Source organism: Phalacrocorax carbo, chromosome 5, assembly GCF_963921805.1.
Source record: "Phalacrocorax carbo chromosome 5, bPhaCar2.1, whole genome shotgun sequence".
NCBI lineage: Eukaryota > Metazoa > Chordata > Aves > Suliformes > Phalacrocoracidae > Phalacrocorax > Phalacrocorax carbo.
In genome coordinates, this window is record NC_087517.1 from 32,657,432 (window position 1) to 32,674,052 (window position 16,621).

Here is a 16,621-nt window from a genome sequence, read left to right on the forward strand (position 1 = left end):
GATAAGAAAAGCATTTTATTTCCTTCTTTTTTTATCTTCTGTGCACTTACTACAAAGAAAAAGGTCTTGATATCTGACAGCAAATCACATAAAACACGAGGTTAAATAATTCAGGTAGTATTTGTACATTGCCGTATGTTTATAAGAGAACAAAAGCTAGCAGTTGGCTATCAGGCATGTTGTTCTGAGAATCTCTGATGCAAGTTGAATGATTGATTTCCATTTTACCAAGTGCAATACAGTGTTGTTAGCTGAATTCTCTCTGCTGTTTTACATAAATGGGTGATTCTTAAGCTGTTCAGCATATATGAAAACTCTACCTCTTGAGGCCTAAGTTTTTGTTAGGAGCTTAGGGTGGTGCAACAACAACTTTGGGACCCTTTTGTTTGTGAAGGTACTAACTTGTTAAGAACTGAAAGAAGTTACTTTTTTTTTCAGCAGCGTGCTTTATTCTAAAATTCTTTAGGTGAAAACAGCTGGAACTTCTTGACGTCTTTATTGCTGAGCTGTTCCCTTGCACAGCAACATGTGCATTTTAGTCTATTTCTAGTGCTTTCTCATTCAATAATATTGTTTGTATTACAGATGGCCTGCCATCTTAATTTCTTCAGTAGTTCTGCAAGATAGGACTGGGCAAGTGCCAATAGAGAGGGTGGAAAAAAAACCCACTCAGTTTTGAGAGACTAGCCAAAAGAGAGCTCTGAAACAGGTAGGAATGGATGATGATTCATGACATGTACATGTGCCTTAGAAAAAGTTATTTTATAATCAAGTCAAATTGTATATATTTTCTAGTAAGATAGAGGGGATCAACTTCAGCTTGTTCTCATTGTTGTATCTTTCAAGCTGATCAATTCTCAAAAGTCTTTTCATAAATCTTTTTGAGGAAGATACAAACTGTTTTTCTTCTTTCCTGAGCAAAGATGGAAAGGGGAAGATCTGTTCGATGAAACAGAATTGTACATAAGATTGCGGTGTTCATTGTTGAGTTTTCTGCTATCCCAAGCATCTGGTACGAAATCTGTTTTGAAACAGCAGTACTGAAGCACAATTCTTTACATGCAGTGTCATCAGTAGGGCTTTTTTTTTTTCTTTCCAAGGCTTTTGTGCATCTGTGGAACTCTTACCTAAAAAGGCTGTCTCTGGGTCGTATGTTGTTTGATGTGACTTTCTAGGAGCCTACGGCAGCTCTTAAAGAACTTTGCCGACGCTCTTCAGCAACCATACCAACTTCTGTTCAGCATGGGCAGAATAAGGGGGCAGTATCTTAGAATACTGATACCATTTTTGTTCTGCCCAAGGCCAAGAGGTTTTGGGAAGGAAGTAAAGTTACTACCTAGATATACCAGTATGATATCCGTCTGTCTGTAGACAAAAATGTTTCTTTTCCAGTACAAATTAAGATCGGTCGTGAATGGGAAAGTTTTACTCTGAGGCTGTGGCTGATGCTCACCTGCAGATTTCTGATTCTGGACGATAAAGGGCAAAGTGTTAAAATGAACGGAAAGATTGGGTCACTACTATTTAAATTCCATTAATCAGTAATTAATTGTGCCATTAATATAGAAAATTAGACTAGGCTAAGTGAACAAAAGATCTACTGCTGCTGTTTTGCTGATTATTTATAAAATGGGAGACATGCCATGTCTTGGCAACTGAGAAGTTTACCTTGCTACAGAATTACTGTGTGGTGTCTGGTAAATACGGGTACAAGCATAAAATCTGAATGTCCAGAGACTCTCATCTTCGTTATTTAGGTTTCTTTGAAAAGGGAACCAAGTGTTCCTTCCCAGCTTCCCCTCTCCCGCCCCGCACTCCTCTGGGTTTACATACAGCTCCTAACTTTATCAGTGAATTGCAAAAGAAACTATGGACGAAAGCCTCACTGACGGCCCTGATTCTTCTGAACAGGCTCATCCAGTATGTGGAATGAGGTGGAGGGACCTACAGGAAGGAAAAGGTATGTGGCTTTTGTATTTATTTTTTACAATAAATGATAATGATGCATTTGGAAAGGGGCAGTGAATTAACAGGGCACGAGCCACACTGCAATAAGCAATACTGCCTTGGGCTTTTCCTAGTTTACAGTATTTGATTTTACAGCTTAATGTGGCCCTTGATTGTAACTGATTTTTTTGTTCGTTTGTCGTTTTTAATGGAAGAAAGGGTGGAACAGTTAATATAAACCTGCATTTCCTTACAGTCTAAGCTTCTCCATCAAAGCATGTCCCTTTACAGCCTGAGCTGATGGGGCTAAAATTAGCCAAGGCTAGCGGTTATCCTTAAGGTATGCTAGTCTTAAAAGACTGGGAGAGATCTTTTGTCTGTGTTGTCTGAGCTACTTTCTGAGAGCAGGAAAAGACAATGCTCTAACGATTCCTCAATGTTACGTTCGCTTGTAGTTGGATTCTCTTGCTTCTGTCTCTCTGTCTCTTCTGATATAGTATCACACACATCCCTTCACTCCTGTTCTGATTCAGTTGTACCCACTTTGCTTATGCCTCATTTTTCCGTGGTGTCTAACTAACCTGCATCTCTCCCCTCATTCTCTGCACTGAAACCTGTATGCTTCCCAGTGTCTGCATCAGACTTCTTTCCTGTCCCCCTGCATGTCTTGGCACAGTAGCTGTGATGTCAATGAGGGCACTGAAGAGAGGTTCTCCAAGCCTGTTTTTTGCACTTGAAACTGCAGCAGTTCCTGGATGCATGAATAATTGGTCCCTGCTGAAAAATTTTTACTCTGCTTCTGCTGCTCAGGCTGGAGCATGCCAGGTACAGGGGGGTCTTGAAGAATATAGCTGCCAAACTCTAAATTGTGGAAAATAACAGGGAGCACAGTGTGCATGTATATCGGTACTGGCAAGATTGATACCAGTCTTCCTTGCCCAGCCTGAGCTACGTGGGCTGCTCCACTGTCAAGTAAAGTGGAGATGGAGCCTGTTCAGTGTCTTTCTACATTTAATTTCTTCATCCCATAGTAGAGTCATTGTAGGAGTCAGATGGAGCTTGTCAGGATGTTCCTGTCTAGACAAGGAAACAGGATGCTAGAAGGTTAGTGACATGCTGGATTTTCTGTGATGCTGTTTTGCGTGTGCTTCCAGAGGGAACATTTGAAAGCTTATTCCAAAGCACAGCAGAACTTGAAGCCTGAATTCTGGCTTGACACAGAGTTGAGTTTAAGTAAATAAAGGTTTGCAAATAACACTGTGATGCATTGGCAATTGTCATTACAGACATAAGGTAAATTTTCATTTACCTTTTTTTCCAGAGGCCCTGAGATTGCTTAAGGAGTAGCAGTTTTTTTCATGAGAACAGAAGTTTGATGTCCAGCATAAGGTTTTGGGGGTTTTGGACAGAATTTGAAAGAATTCTGCAACAAAGTATGGATGTGATGATTTTTAAGTAAAATTGCATATGAGTCTTAAAAAATTAGTAAAAGAGACTTTCAACATTCTGTTCTTGTCAAAGAAGGAATTCTGCTTTCTGAAAAATGGTTCATTATGAAGTATCTTATAATGTGTTAAGAAAGGTTGGAGCTTGGTATGGTTGTAATAAACAGAATCATCTTAACACCATAAACGCTAGGAAACCTTAAGAGTGTTTGTTATCACTGTGGCATACATTCTGTTTACTAGCTTTACAGACAACTCAAACCAAAGTGTTTTCCATACCAATTGTACATCCATGTGACTCCCAGAGATTACATGGTACAAGTTTTTTCTGAGTTACTTTTCACAAGTTTGCCTCTAATGGCCAGTTTCTTAAACCTTTTGGTACAATGACTGCTGTGAAATCAAGTTTCAGACAGCACTGCATCACACTGATTATTCTTCTACACATTTTTCTCTAAGCTAAGCAACATACTTTCCCTCTATTTAAGCTGCTGTAATGAATACCCTTATTACTAATAAGACTGGGGTAGGACGGGAAACAGCTCTCAAATTTGTGGTGCTTCACTAAGTGTAGGAAGTGTTGATGTGTGAGTAAAGTGGTTGCCTGTTATTTAATGTACATCTGTGAACCAACTGCAGAATCTTGCTCTTTGTCAGTGAATTAAAAAGGGAAGAGGTAAATGTGACCCTCTCTGTGATCCAAAGGATAAATTTGTACATCAGTGTTATACCACATGCTGGAGAGCCTTGGGTCTCACCAGTAGTAGCTGAAAGAGATTTCAGTGCTGGCTTTCCCTCCGGCCCATGTGGTTTAAACTGCAGCCTTCACTGTCCTGTCCTCCCAGCTGTACCCCTTGAAGCTGTTGTGGGCTGATCTGGGGCTTGTTAAGGCCTCCCAGAAGGCTGGATAAGAGATCCAGCGCACCGCTGAGTGAGGAGTGCCTCTTCTTTGTCCAGTTACCTGTAGTCATGTCTAACGTAAGCCCCAGACCAAATGTTCTCAAGTTATGAATAAGTTTTTATTTGCGGGCAAAACAGCAATAAATATTTTATGAATTGTGAATAAATGAGGGAGTAAATTAATGAACTTGATCTGTTTATCCCAAGACACTGTCTGATGGGTGTCAAGTCAATAACCATGTCACCTCTTGATAGTGATCATAGCTTCAGGTTTTCTGAAAGCTTGCTTTCTTGATTAAAAGGGATTTTTGTTTGCTTGCTTTCTTGCTTGTTTTTAGGATCTTCCCTGGGGTCTACACCCATTTGTTTATTCGCTTTGGATCTCCTGTTCCTTTCAGAAGTGGGAGACAGTTTGGTCGCCTTAACGTCTAAGTGTTCCTTTCCATTGACAGCTAAATATTTCTTTGCCTTATTAGTGATCCCCTTCTGCACTGAGCTGGCTAATAAACTGGTTCAGTGAACTGTACAAATAATCCCCCCCCCCCCCCACTTCCTCTGATGGCTTGCATTTCTCACTGAAGAATGCCATCTTTCACTGATCCTAATGCTCTGTACCAGTTTTTTGTGTTAAAACCGCACATGATACAAGCCTTTGAGAAGGCTAGCTGTCGTTCATTACCGGCTTTTGATTGAGACCAGATGTGATGGTTGTTAACCGCTGTAGGGTTAACACAAGGGTCCAAGGTGACTTATTTCCAGCCTTTTCTTAGGTAACTTTAGAAATAGTGACCTTCAATCCCTGCCTGTCATCCAAAAAAAGTAGAGCAGAATTGTGTTCAAATACAGTGCCTTTGCTTTGAAAGCTATACATTTCTGTCTTTGTTGAAGTCTAAGTCTCCAAGGATCCGCGGGTCTTGAGCCCAGCTGATAAAAGGAGTGGAACTGGCCATTTATTATTTCAGCTAATAAAAGAGGATATTGTATATTAGCTTTTTCACATTCCAAGGCACTAGCAACAGAATGAAGGTTAAAGGCGCCTGATACTCACAATTAAAGAATGGAGCCTTTGTTTTTAGCACAGTATGCAGCTGAGACAAGGAATAGGCCAGGAAATGAAAACCAGGTGGCTTGGGTTTGAATTTTTAAGACCAAAGAAATGACCTTCAAAAAAGGCTATTTCCTCATTTAGTAAAAATAAGTTAAATACATGCAAAATAATTTAATTATTCTCAACATTAGTTTGCAGATGTTTCTGTACATGTATCTTGTATTTCCACAGAACAAACATGATGACAAATAGATTTGTCTTAAAAACTCTGCTGAGATATAGCTAGAGATTTCGGTAGCACTAGGTTCTAAGTTAATTTTAACAAAATTGGAAGGTACATAATATTCAGTGAGAGCAGGCAGAAATTTTTGTCTCACTGCAATATGTATTAGATGTTCAGCTGCTTACAAATATTACTGATAATATTGCAGTAGTAATTCTGCCAGTTACATGATACTACCAGTCTTAGTAACTTAAAAAATCCCAACCAACAAAAAAAACCACCCCCACGACATTTTAAAAAAAAAAAAGCATAATCAAGGGCCCAACTATTTCTTATTCCCTCCTGTTTATTAGAATATTTATCGTAAAAGGTGTAACCATGGTAACTTAAACTTAGCGTAAGGCATCTGTAAAAGAAAGTGACAAGTTATCATTTAACACAGTTACCATTTTTTCAGGTACAGCTTTCATTTAACGCTTAGAAAACTAGAGACAACGCACTTCACAAATCAGCTTGTTCTTATTCTCTTGAGAATGGTGAACACGACTTCATAGTGACAAGCTGTGGGGTCATTTTGCTCCCCTCACAGCAGTACAACTATAATTGCCATTGGAGCTCCACAAAACTCGGTATGCAGCTGTTGCCTCCCGCAGTGGCAGGCTACATCACAGGCTTTGCTGTTTGCCCGGATGATGCTAGAGAAGTGTATTGGACTGCAGGTGTAAAGCTACTTGTCAAGCTGACTAGGGTCTACAGCACAGGGCCCACGCCATATGCTTTTCTGTGGCAAGAGATTCTGTGAGGGTGCCAGAGCAGTGGCACAGGCTGCCCAGGGAAGCTGGGGAGCCTCCTTCCCTGGAGATGGTCAAAACCTGCCTGGACGCGTTCCTGTGCCCCCTGCTCTGGGTGTGCCTGCTCAAGCAGGGGGGTTGGACCAGGTGATCCCAGAGGTCCCTTCTGACCCCTACCTTTCTATGATTCTGTGATTCATTCACACGTTGTGACTTGAAGCACTCTTGGGTGGTCGCTGAGAAGCTTCTCTTGCAGCATTCTCCTCCTGGAAACTGAGCTTCCTGCTTAGTATCTAAATTAAGGCTAGAGGTGCTTGTTGATGTGGGTGGTTTTGCCTAAGTGAACAAACACATTGTTAAACATGTTCTACGTGTTGGTGTTAAGGCAAAGTGTACTTTTTTTCAAGTAGTTGGTTCAAAGCCTGGTTTATCTTAATTAGGTACATATTTCCAAGAACAGTTTTTCTTGTCTGTGCTTATACTAAGCTTCACAATGTTATTTGAAATTTTCTGCCACCTGCACACAGAGTATGATAGACCTAGTACAGCAGCTGACCAAGATTTATGTAAGAAACTCAACCTTACTTTTCCTAAGCTTTTTGCTGATTCTAAACTGATATTCTACTGAAGGTGGAAAGGGGCTTCTTGATTTGCAAAGCTTAATGAACAAGTCCGTCTTTGTCCAAAATACTTCCCTGCTAGTCATCACCACCCTACAGGTTTTTGATTTTGTTGTTTTGTGTGTAAGATTTTGGTGGGACAGTCCTGCAGAGTTGACAGGAGCAGAGACGTTTAATTACCCAATGCTGTCATATGCATATCATTTGCTCATTATTTGTAGGAAGTTACAATTACTAATTGCATTAGACTTTGCATGGCTTATATATTAAGATCTTTCTCTGTATCGCAGTCTGAAGATGGGAGAATAACTCTCCAGTATTAATACACATACTTTGCAGTATCAATATACATTTATTTACCCATGCGCAAGTAAAAAATTGATATATACTCATGGGTGCAGCTTGCTTTTTCTCTTCTGGGCAGTTACAGTTTCTTTATACACTGCTTTGTGGTGAGGTAGCTCTTAGGCATTTCAGTCATTGGAGACAGGCCTGCACTACCAACTTTCTGGAGTTACTACATTTTCATACATTGGTTACTCTCTTGGTGTTAGAAATGCAAGTCTGCTGTTCGTGAGAGCTTGTCAGCTGCCAGCTTTACATCCTTCATGCTGATGTAATCCCATGGACCACAGTCGTCCACCCTTCAAAAATCTTATTTTTCATGAAGTATAGAAAATGCAGTGATTAAAGAAAAAAAAAGGGAAAAAACCCACCAAAACAAACAAAAACCCACCACAAACAAAATCAAACCACCAAGACATACAAATATTTTACCTGGTATCACTAGTTGCTTAAGTTACATCCATTTTAATTGGGTTATTTTTAATCACTTTCCAAGTAAGGCTTACAGAGCTTTCTCCAATGTCAGACAAGAGGCCTCCAGTAAGGGTCTTTCCCGGCACTGCTGTGAGGGATGCCTATGTGATACAGATACTGCCATTTGGGAGATGTTTTGAGACTTCCTGTGCAGTTCAGCTATCAAAGAACTTCCTGACACATCTGTTAAAGGTTTTACCTCTGTTCTTGCTTCCTTTGGATTTCTTGGGGCCTCCTTGTTACTTACCTCTGGAGTTTTGCTGCTGTGGATTGTAATCTCTCCCCCTCAAAGGAATTAATACACATCTGATTGTAATACTTCTGTTACCATTGCTTGCAAATACTCTCTGTAAACACACATGGTCCTTTTATTTTTTCTCTCCCATTCTGGGAACGTGTGCTCTTTCCATTGATAAACAAAAGTTGTAACCCTTGACCCCACTTGATTCCTCTTTTAACACCCCAATTGATGAGCACTTATTTTTAACCTTTTATTTCAAATATGTTTAATCGGTTCAAATTTTATATTGTTTTATTCATATTGTTTTCCTCTTTAACTGGTTCATTTTCTTGTTATATCACATCCATGTTATACGGCTTAAAGCCAAAACAAAACTCCAGGTACCCTTATCAAGCTGGTAGCCCTGGACTTTGCTTAAAGTACCCACTACCACTATGCTTGGCTCAAGTGCTTTCTTCTTTACCCCAGAATATATTTCTTGAGGATGGAGAGTTAAGGTCTGGGTCCTTGGTCCTGTGTTATGTAGAATAAGGGTCTTAACAAGCAAACAGCTTTGCTTTGCTGTTTTAATTTAGGGTTAAAATATGGAACTGCCTGGTACACCTTGTGTGTTGTCTTGTCAAAAGTTTGATTTACGTGCTTGAAATCAGGCAAGCGTGGGTGTAAAGGAGCAGTGCCTAGTGATCAAAGCATAGTAGTGGATCCTGGGACTTCCTGCTCTGCCAAGGATTTGCTCAGGGACTCCATTGCTAAACTTCTCTGGAAAATAGAAATTGTGACACCTAATGTCAGTTCATGGAAACCAGTCTGAGGGGAGTCAAAGGGATCTTACAATAACTTAGAGGACAGTTGTTAACCTTCTTCTGAGAGGTGTTGTCAAAATAGAAGAGGCACTGGCTAAAGCATTGGTCCCAGAAAGAGAAGAGGAGGACAATGTATTTGACAGGCAAATTATTAATTTTATCTGCTGTTCTCTTGCACTTTATCTGTGTGTACATTGTATTGAGCTACTCTGTGAGGTTCTCTGTTTCATTTTAACTACTGTATATCCGTGAAAGTTGACACTTCTAACACCAGTTTCTACAAGGATGTATCTGTGGGAAGAATGCATTTATACTGGGGAAACAGTGAGCTTAGTGCTAGTTTTAGGGCCTGCAGGAATGAGTGCGAGGGTCTGACCTGAGGAGACCAGGAGATGTAGGTCTGCAAGCCATGATTGAGCTGGTAAATCCACTCTGAATCCTGTGAGAGTTGCTTGAGGCCACCTAGCTACCTGGGCTGCGTGCAGCAAGGGAGTGCTGTGCCAGCGATGCTTGCGATCTCCTCCTCTTTATTCTTAAATGATATTGAAGTGGATTGATCCATTTTATTCTCCCTCATATTCAAACAGTCTAAGAAATACTGCATGTTAGTTGCTGTTGAACATTTAAACGTTTACTTGCATATGGGGTAAATTATTGCAAGGCATGTTTAGAGTGTGGATTCTCTCCAGCAGTCTGCCCACAGGAAGACATCCGAGAGCCCAGCTGGTGCTATTTACTGTGGCAGAACAATGTTTTCCACCCTTCAGGAGGCAGGCTCCCTTCCCTTTCCAGGACTTGGCTGTGTCTTATTGCTGTGATAAGAATGCTTCTTAGTGTTTCTTTTTTCATATCAGCTGAAGTGAGTTGCTGAAGTGAACTCGGGCCATCTGTCCTGATGCTGGAAGGGAAGAGCACAGCCTGCTGTCAGCTATCTTAAGCCGCTAGCAAATCAGCAGTGTGACATGGAGGACTTAATAAGGAGTCTCATGCTGAATGCAGACCATTGTGATTAAAACTAGTCTGCCCTACTTGACATACTGGTTCAAGATGTTGCTGTTTAATGGGAAGTGTTATAGTAATAGAAGTGTAGCTTTTCCTGCCTCTCTGACTGTGTCCTCCCCACTTACATGTAAGTGGGTTCAAATCCATAAAATACTGTTTGGAAAATCACAGTTTCCTGCATAGTCAACACAGAAAGTCATGGAATTGCTGAAATACTGTACTGAAACATGTTGTTTCCTGTGCTAAAGGAACTGCAAAACCTGCCAGGAAGTGCTGCATGATAGCGGGGTGATTTGTAACGTGTTATTTATCGTAAGTACTAGTTACTTCTGCTGTGGCTGGACAGCAGACTTAAGATGTTAATACATTATTAAATCATTAGTACTAGTATACAAGCACCAATTTATTTTTAGTGTGAAGTAAACAATCAAAACAAGTCATATCCTCATACGTTCATACACTTTTGTCGTGAGAGATAAAGGAATGAGCTCTCATCTTGACATTCCCCAATGATGTATGCATGTCTGATGTTTCTGAACTCCAATGTTTGTCTCCCATACCTGGACACTGGCTACTTCGTGGCACTGTTTTTCTACTGGCAAGGTGGGGTTTTTTTATTCTCACTGTGCTCTGGGATTTAGGGAATTAGAGGGGAAGTAAGGCAGCTGTACCATAAGCTTAGAAGCTCATTTCTGACCTGCTTTATTCTTGTTGCTTTATCTGTGGTTATGTCTGGAGATGTTAATAGTGACATTATCTGAAGGACAGCTATTGACCCAATCTTCTGATCTTGCAAGAGGATCAGGGAAGACACCTGCACTCATGCAGAGTCTTACAAATGTCCTTGAGTTATCATGCAAGTGTAGGGCCCATCTGTATGGGCTGAATCCATAGATTTTTATCTTGGGACCAGGCACATATGCTAAGCGTTATTTATTCCATCCTTTGCTGAGTCAAAATATTGTGTAAAACACATGTTTAAGAACATACAATGCCAAAATAAGTTTACCTGTTGTGTTCTGTATACATAAAGGGTACTTCACATTATTTTTAAAAAACATATAGTAGATATTCAAATAGTATGAGTTTCTAAAAGGCTTCTACAGTGAAAGACAGTTAAAAGGGATTTGAGTAGACTGCAACAGAGTTACTCAATCTTGGAGTCATGACTTTCCTCTCAGATACCTTGTTCCAACTCACATAAATAGAAGGTAGGCTCCTAATTTCGTAAAGGGAAAGTAAGGTTTAGTTGGAAACACTTTATATTTTAGTCTGTTACATCTTGTTTGTTTGTTGAAGGCTCTCAGCAGTTCGTACCCACGGAGGCTGGGTTATGGTAAAAGTGCAAGATGAACTGATGTTGATGCTGTGTTTGTAAGTCAGAGCAAGGTCACATGCTAACCAAAAATACAGTACAAATAAACCCCATCAACCACAGGATCTTTCTATTCATGGCACTTTCTGCTTGGGATTCACCAGTGCCAGTACGTCCTGTGGACCTTCCTAGGATACGTTGTGCAGGCCGTCAGGCAAGTCATTATAATTTCACTTAATTCATTGCAGTTAAGGATGGATTCTTTCGTCTCTACCCTGTTTCTCTCTAGTCACTATAGGGCTTTAAGAGACACTCTGGATCTAAAGAAATTTTTTTGCCTCCCAGGAACACAATAAGCCCCTGTCAAAACAATCAGTAGTTTATTCTGATGAATGTATGCAATTATTAAAAACAGAACAACCTCTTGGAGAAATGGAACTTCTATCAAAATCTTACAAAATTCTCCTTCCATTACCTTGTTTGGAAATGAAAAAGGGTTGGGGTAGAGAATGCTTTGTTTTCTTTTCTTTGGAAACATCCTTATTTGGCATCTGTAAAGCATTTACATTCCCTAGTTCTGGATCAAAGTCCTTTCATGGCTCATGTTACTTATTTCCTTCTTTAACTGAAGCACAGAAAGAAAAACTGATTTTTCCTCCCTCAGGCTTACAGTATAAACTGTTGTAAAAAGTCAAATCCCAGTTTTTAGCAAGGAACAAGAGAGAATGAGGAATAAAACATCTTGAAAAGTATAGTCTGAAGAACCACCGCCACCCACTTCAGGATGAATGCTGTCATTAAATGCAAGTCTCTATGGAAGTTATGAAACATGTAAGGTAAAATTTAGTAAAACTAAACTAACTGTGCTGCTGGATTGCCTTTGTGCCTCATGTTCCAAAGGTTTGTGCTCTTCAGGGGAAGAACTCTGTCCTCTTCAGTCTGTGTAGCAGCTAGTACAGCTGGCCAAGTACCCAGATACAAACTGCAGTTGGACCAGGCTCTAGAAATGTTACAAGCAAAACACTTTTCCTTTATTGCGTGATTGGTAAGATAAAATTTGGGGTTGGTGGAATTATCTTCTGATAGAAGAACAAGAAAATCCTGTGAATCAACTATGACACATGATGTTTTAAATTTACAGGAGGGTGTACATAAGTTTTGTTTCTTAATACAGAACAAACTCTTTCCAAGTCTGCCCCTCCCATTGATTCTGTGCCCCGAAGAGGTTGGTGTTTCTGCTTATTGTCAGAGCTTTGCTGGTTATTCCTCTGTCTTTCTGCCTTTTGTGGATACATCGAGCTGAGTCTAATCACACCCTTCAGTTTGCAGACAAAGTTCTAGGCTGTGACTTGTGACTGTGAATATGGGCTCTCTGCTGTATCCAAGTATCACTACAGCAAGCAGGTATATAGTGGCTGTTTCTGATTTATTGTCTAGGAAGAATTTGGACGTCTGTCAGTTTTAACATGGCTTGTGATGATCCAACTATCTTGAGGTAAGTCAGTACCATAATATATGTACCCTTTGTTCCCCCAGCTTCGTTCTTCTGAAAACAAATCATGAAGTCTTGTCTTATATTTTAGTGTATTCAGATATTTTAATTGGTTTACATCACAGACCTTCGTTCTGCAAAGTTCTAGTCTAGTGTTCCCTTTTTGCAAGGGACTATAGTCCTGCATAGCGTGTTTTACATTTAACCATAAAGCAACATAGACTACAGTCTGTTAGGCTAATTTGTTTCTCTTAGCTTTCATCCAGCAGATCTGAACTTAATCCAGACTTCCAACATTCCTCCAAAAATAATGTTACCAACACCCTCTGTCACATCATTCTCCCCACAGAGCTCTTAGCCACATAACTTCTCTAATGGAAGGGAGAAAAATCTCCCTTTGGGTTGTGAGCTAAACCCTAACATCAGAGAGAAAGCTACAACAGTGCTGCTCCCTCCTTGGTGGCAACTTCATGTTAGTTGTTGTGTGCTTCCACAGCCCTTCTCATTAAATGCAACTTCAGGGATGGGATTTCTTTCTTTGACTTGAAAAATGAAATCTCTTGCTGGCTTTTGGGCACTCTGAAAAATATAGTTGAGTCTGGAGAAGGGATTTGCTAACAGAACAGTCCCAAATCTTACCTAGGTCTTAGAGCTGGTGTTGGACTTGTTAGGTCCTGGCAGAGGCTCAAGCATATGCCCTTTCTAACTCTCTGCACTGAGAATGGATTGATGCAGATTCCTATCTAATTTAGCTCGTGAAATGCTCCTCGCTTTCAAGACTGCAACCTTGGACAACTGACCTGGTTGTTTCTTTCCAAAATTATTCTGTGTTGGCTGATAGATTTCAACATTGCTGGTGTGCACCCATCGGGGTCCTGTCCACTGTACCAGGCAGAAGCGAAGATTACGCAAGTACTGAGAAGCAAAAAGACCAAGGAGATGAAATCTTCTATTAAAATAATAATGATGTCCTGATGCTACTGAGATTAAAGTTTGGTGTTTTATGTTAGTGCAATCGTTCAATGAATTTGATCTCGAGGATGAAAGTAAAAAAGAGACTTCAAATCTAGAGGTTACAAATAACTAATTGCTGTAGGTTATTTAGGTGAAGCGAGTGTATCAAGAGAGGTTGGTATAGTCTCTGAACTATCCATATCTTTCTAGTAAGTGTGACTCACTAGATAAATAAAACTTGTAAAATTACCTGATGTTGCACTCAGGGGTACATAAGATGTTTCAGTGTAACAGGAATCTTACCCCTGGGAGACCATTTGCTGAGCTCCTTGAAGGTCAGGCATACTTCAAAATTTAAGTCAGTGGAAAATGAGGATTTAGATTAAAAATAATACTTCAAAGCTGGTGAATCACTTCAGACCATGAGTACTGAAGATTCTGCTTTTAAAGTCCAAAGACTATTGTCTTGAGTTAGGGCAGGAAGCAGGGGATAAGATGTGAATACTTTAAACTCATGCATACCTACACTATGCACAAGGAAGCCCTAAAAGTACTTTTTGTATGCCTTTGTCTCTATAGTTCCTGTAGAAGATGGAGATTTAAGAAATGACACAGGAGATTTAAGATATTGCGATATTGCATATACCCATTAATGGAATAGGGCTGAGAACAGAAAAATTAAATACTCAACTTTCTTCTCGCTGACTTGTTTTGTTCATCCTTTCCCCCCCAATTTTGTTTTCTTCTTTTTTTAACTGCAGTACCTTAGCACCAGTTGGTTTAGAGTGTCTGTTTTGGTGAAAAGTCCAAACTCTACAGCCAGGCCAGCAGTTCCAGGTTGCTGTTAAGTGTCCTGTGTGGGTTTTTTTGTTTGGTGGTTTGGTTTTTTGTTTGTTTGGTTTGGTTTGGTTTTTTTTGGTTGTGTGTTGGGGTTCTTTCTGGGTTTTGGGTTTCTGTTTTTGTCTGTTGGAAAACTTGAGGCAGAATTAGGTAACTTGGTATTTTTCAGAAAAGAAGGACAGGAGTTAAGATTAAAAACCCCAAACAAACAGGAAAATAACCCAGATCTCTCTTAGTCCTCTTTAATGTGATACAAAGCAGCAAAAAGCATAGGCTTTTTCTTCCCCGTTGTCCTGTCCTCACCGCATCATGTGAAATATTGTCCAAAGCTCATGGAAATCAACATGTCTTTCTGCTGACTTATGTGGCTTCTAGATCAAACTCTGTGCCATGTGACAAATTGCTGAGAATTTTGCTGCGGTTTCTTGTCAGGGATGGTAAAGATAGATATGCATTTGCACAGGCCACTAACACATCTCTTTAAGAACTGGGGTGAGCCTAACGCTACCACTGTCAGTGAAATCCTCTTTTGCAGAGATGCATTTCTACACTGATGTGACCAGAAAGGAGTTGCCCCAGCTTAGCCTGTCTAGCTGTCATCTGCCCTAATTCCTCCCCTGTTTTCAATACTTAGTACTAGTTACATGGACATCTGCCAGAGAGGTGCTGGCTAAGACAAACTGTAAGAACACCTTAACATTTGGAGGGGTGTATATTCCTTTTTGGTTAACAGAGCAGAAGGCTTTAAATTCACAGTTTCCGTTTGTATCATACACCTAAGCCTCTCTGTGCATTAAGTACACTGCTGCAGAAGTATAATCAGAAAGTATTTGAAATGAGAGGGAGGCCTGTATCTGGATAAGAGGAGGTGCTGCTAAGGTTTCCTCTTTTCCCCCTGTGTCCTTATCAGTGGATTGATTAATTTTGTTTGATTTCCCTCCCCCTCCTGTGTAAATATTAAGTAGATCTAGGAGGAAAAATAATGAGATAGAAAGAATCTCCCTTGGGGAAAAAAATAATAAAATCCACCCTGTGAAAACAAATCATACTAGAACAGAACGGAGAAGACTTTGAGAGGGCAATGACAGGCAGCCAGGAGCATCTGCTGAGGTGACCGGCCCCCTCCCACCACCCAGTCACCCTGTGTGCTGTAGCAGTGCAGGAAGGGGAGATGGTGACAGCAGTAATTAGTCTCTGGTGTTTTTGCTTGCCCAGTCTCCTGCTGTGGCCAATTTGCCCTTCTATTTCAAATTCACACAGCTCTGTGTGCTTTTGCTTGTTTCCACCACTCCAGTCTCATAATAATGCTTATACATCATTCTAATCTGACTCCCACCAAGCCTGTAAGGGAGAAGAAAGCATAGTAGGATGTTTATGTGCTGCTGTTAGACGATAGGCAACAGGTAGAGACCAGAGGCATGCTAGATACCTGAAGTCATCAGGAACGGTTAGAGATAAATATATCTCCTGCCATTGGTCCTGTCTTTCGTCCATGCACAACAGTGGCAGATGAACACTGCTAAGGAATATGCTGACTGTATTTACTTTAGCTTTTTTCATGAAGCAGGAGCCAAACACACGTCCCGGAGCAACTGCACCCTCCATCTGTGAGTGATCATCCTGCTTAAATACAGCAGCAGACCTGACTTTGGAGAGCAAAACAGAGCAGAGCCCTCTCCCTGCCTCTGCTGCTCAGCTGTGCAGGCAGAGCAGGAGCAGGGAGGAGGGTGGTGGTGCAGACTTTTGGCTGCCTTAAAGTGACCACATCCTGTTAGGCTGCGGAAACATCAGACTAATGCAGAGATCTCTGTCTGAGATGTAGGAGCTCTTGTGGGGATCCAGCAGATAATTTGCAGACACGTTTGTATTGCTGTGGGAGGAACAGTGGTGCAGGGAGAACTCCTGACCTTGCTCCTGCGCTTGGTCCGTTCACCCACTTTACACCCATATCCTGGTTCTCTGTAGCATTTATTTCAACGAGGTTGCTTTCTTTTCCTCTGGTGCAGCCCTCAGATATTGTTTTCCTGATGCTGCATGGGAAGACTAACCCTGAGTCTCTGATGGCAGTGTAAAGCTCAGAGCAGCAGCCAGTGGTCTTTACTTGAGATACTTCCCCAGGTGTGTCAGAGTGCTGCACCTTGTAAGGTGGGAGAATTTCCTTGAGCATGCCAGGCACGATGA

General features: G+C 40.7%; 1 long non-coding RNA gene across 1 annotated transcript; it reads left to right on the forward strand.

The window, feature by feature from the left end:
• Positions 1–11,204: 11,204 nt before the first annotated feature.
• Positions 11,205–14,403, forward strand: LOC135313689 (uncharacterized). Its single transcript, XR_010373228.1, has 3 exons — positions 11,205–11,990; positions 12,592–12,649; positions 13,488–14,403. It is a non-coding gene; the product is annotated as an uncharacterized LOC135313689 (long non-coding RNA).
• Positions 14,404–16,621: the final 2,218 nt, after the last annotated feature.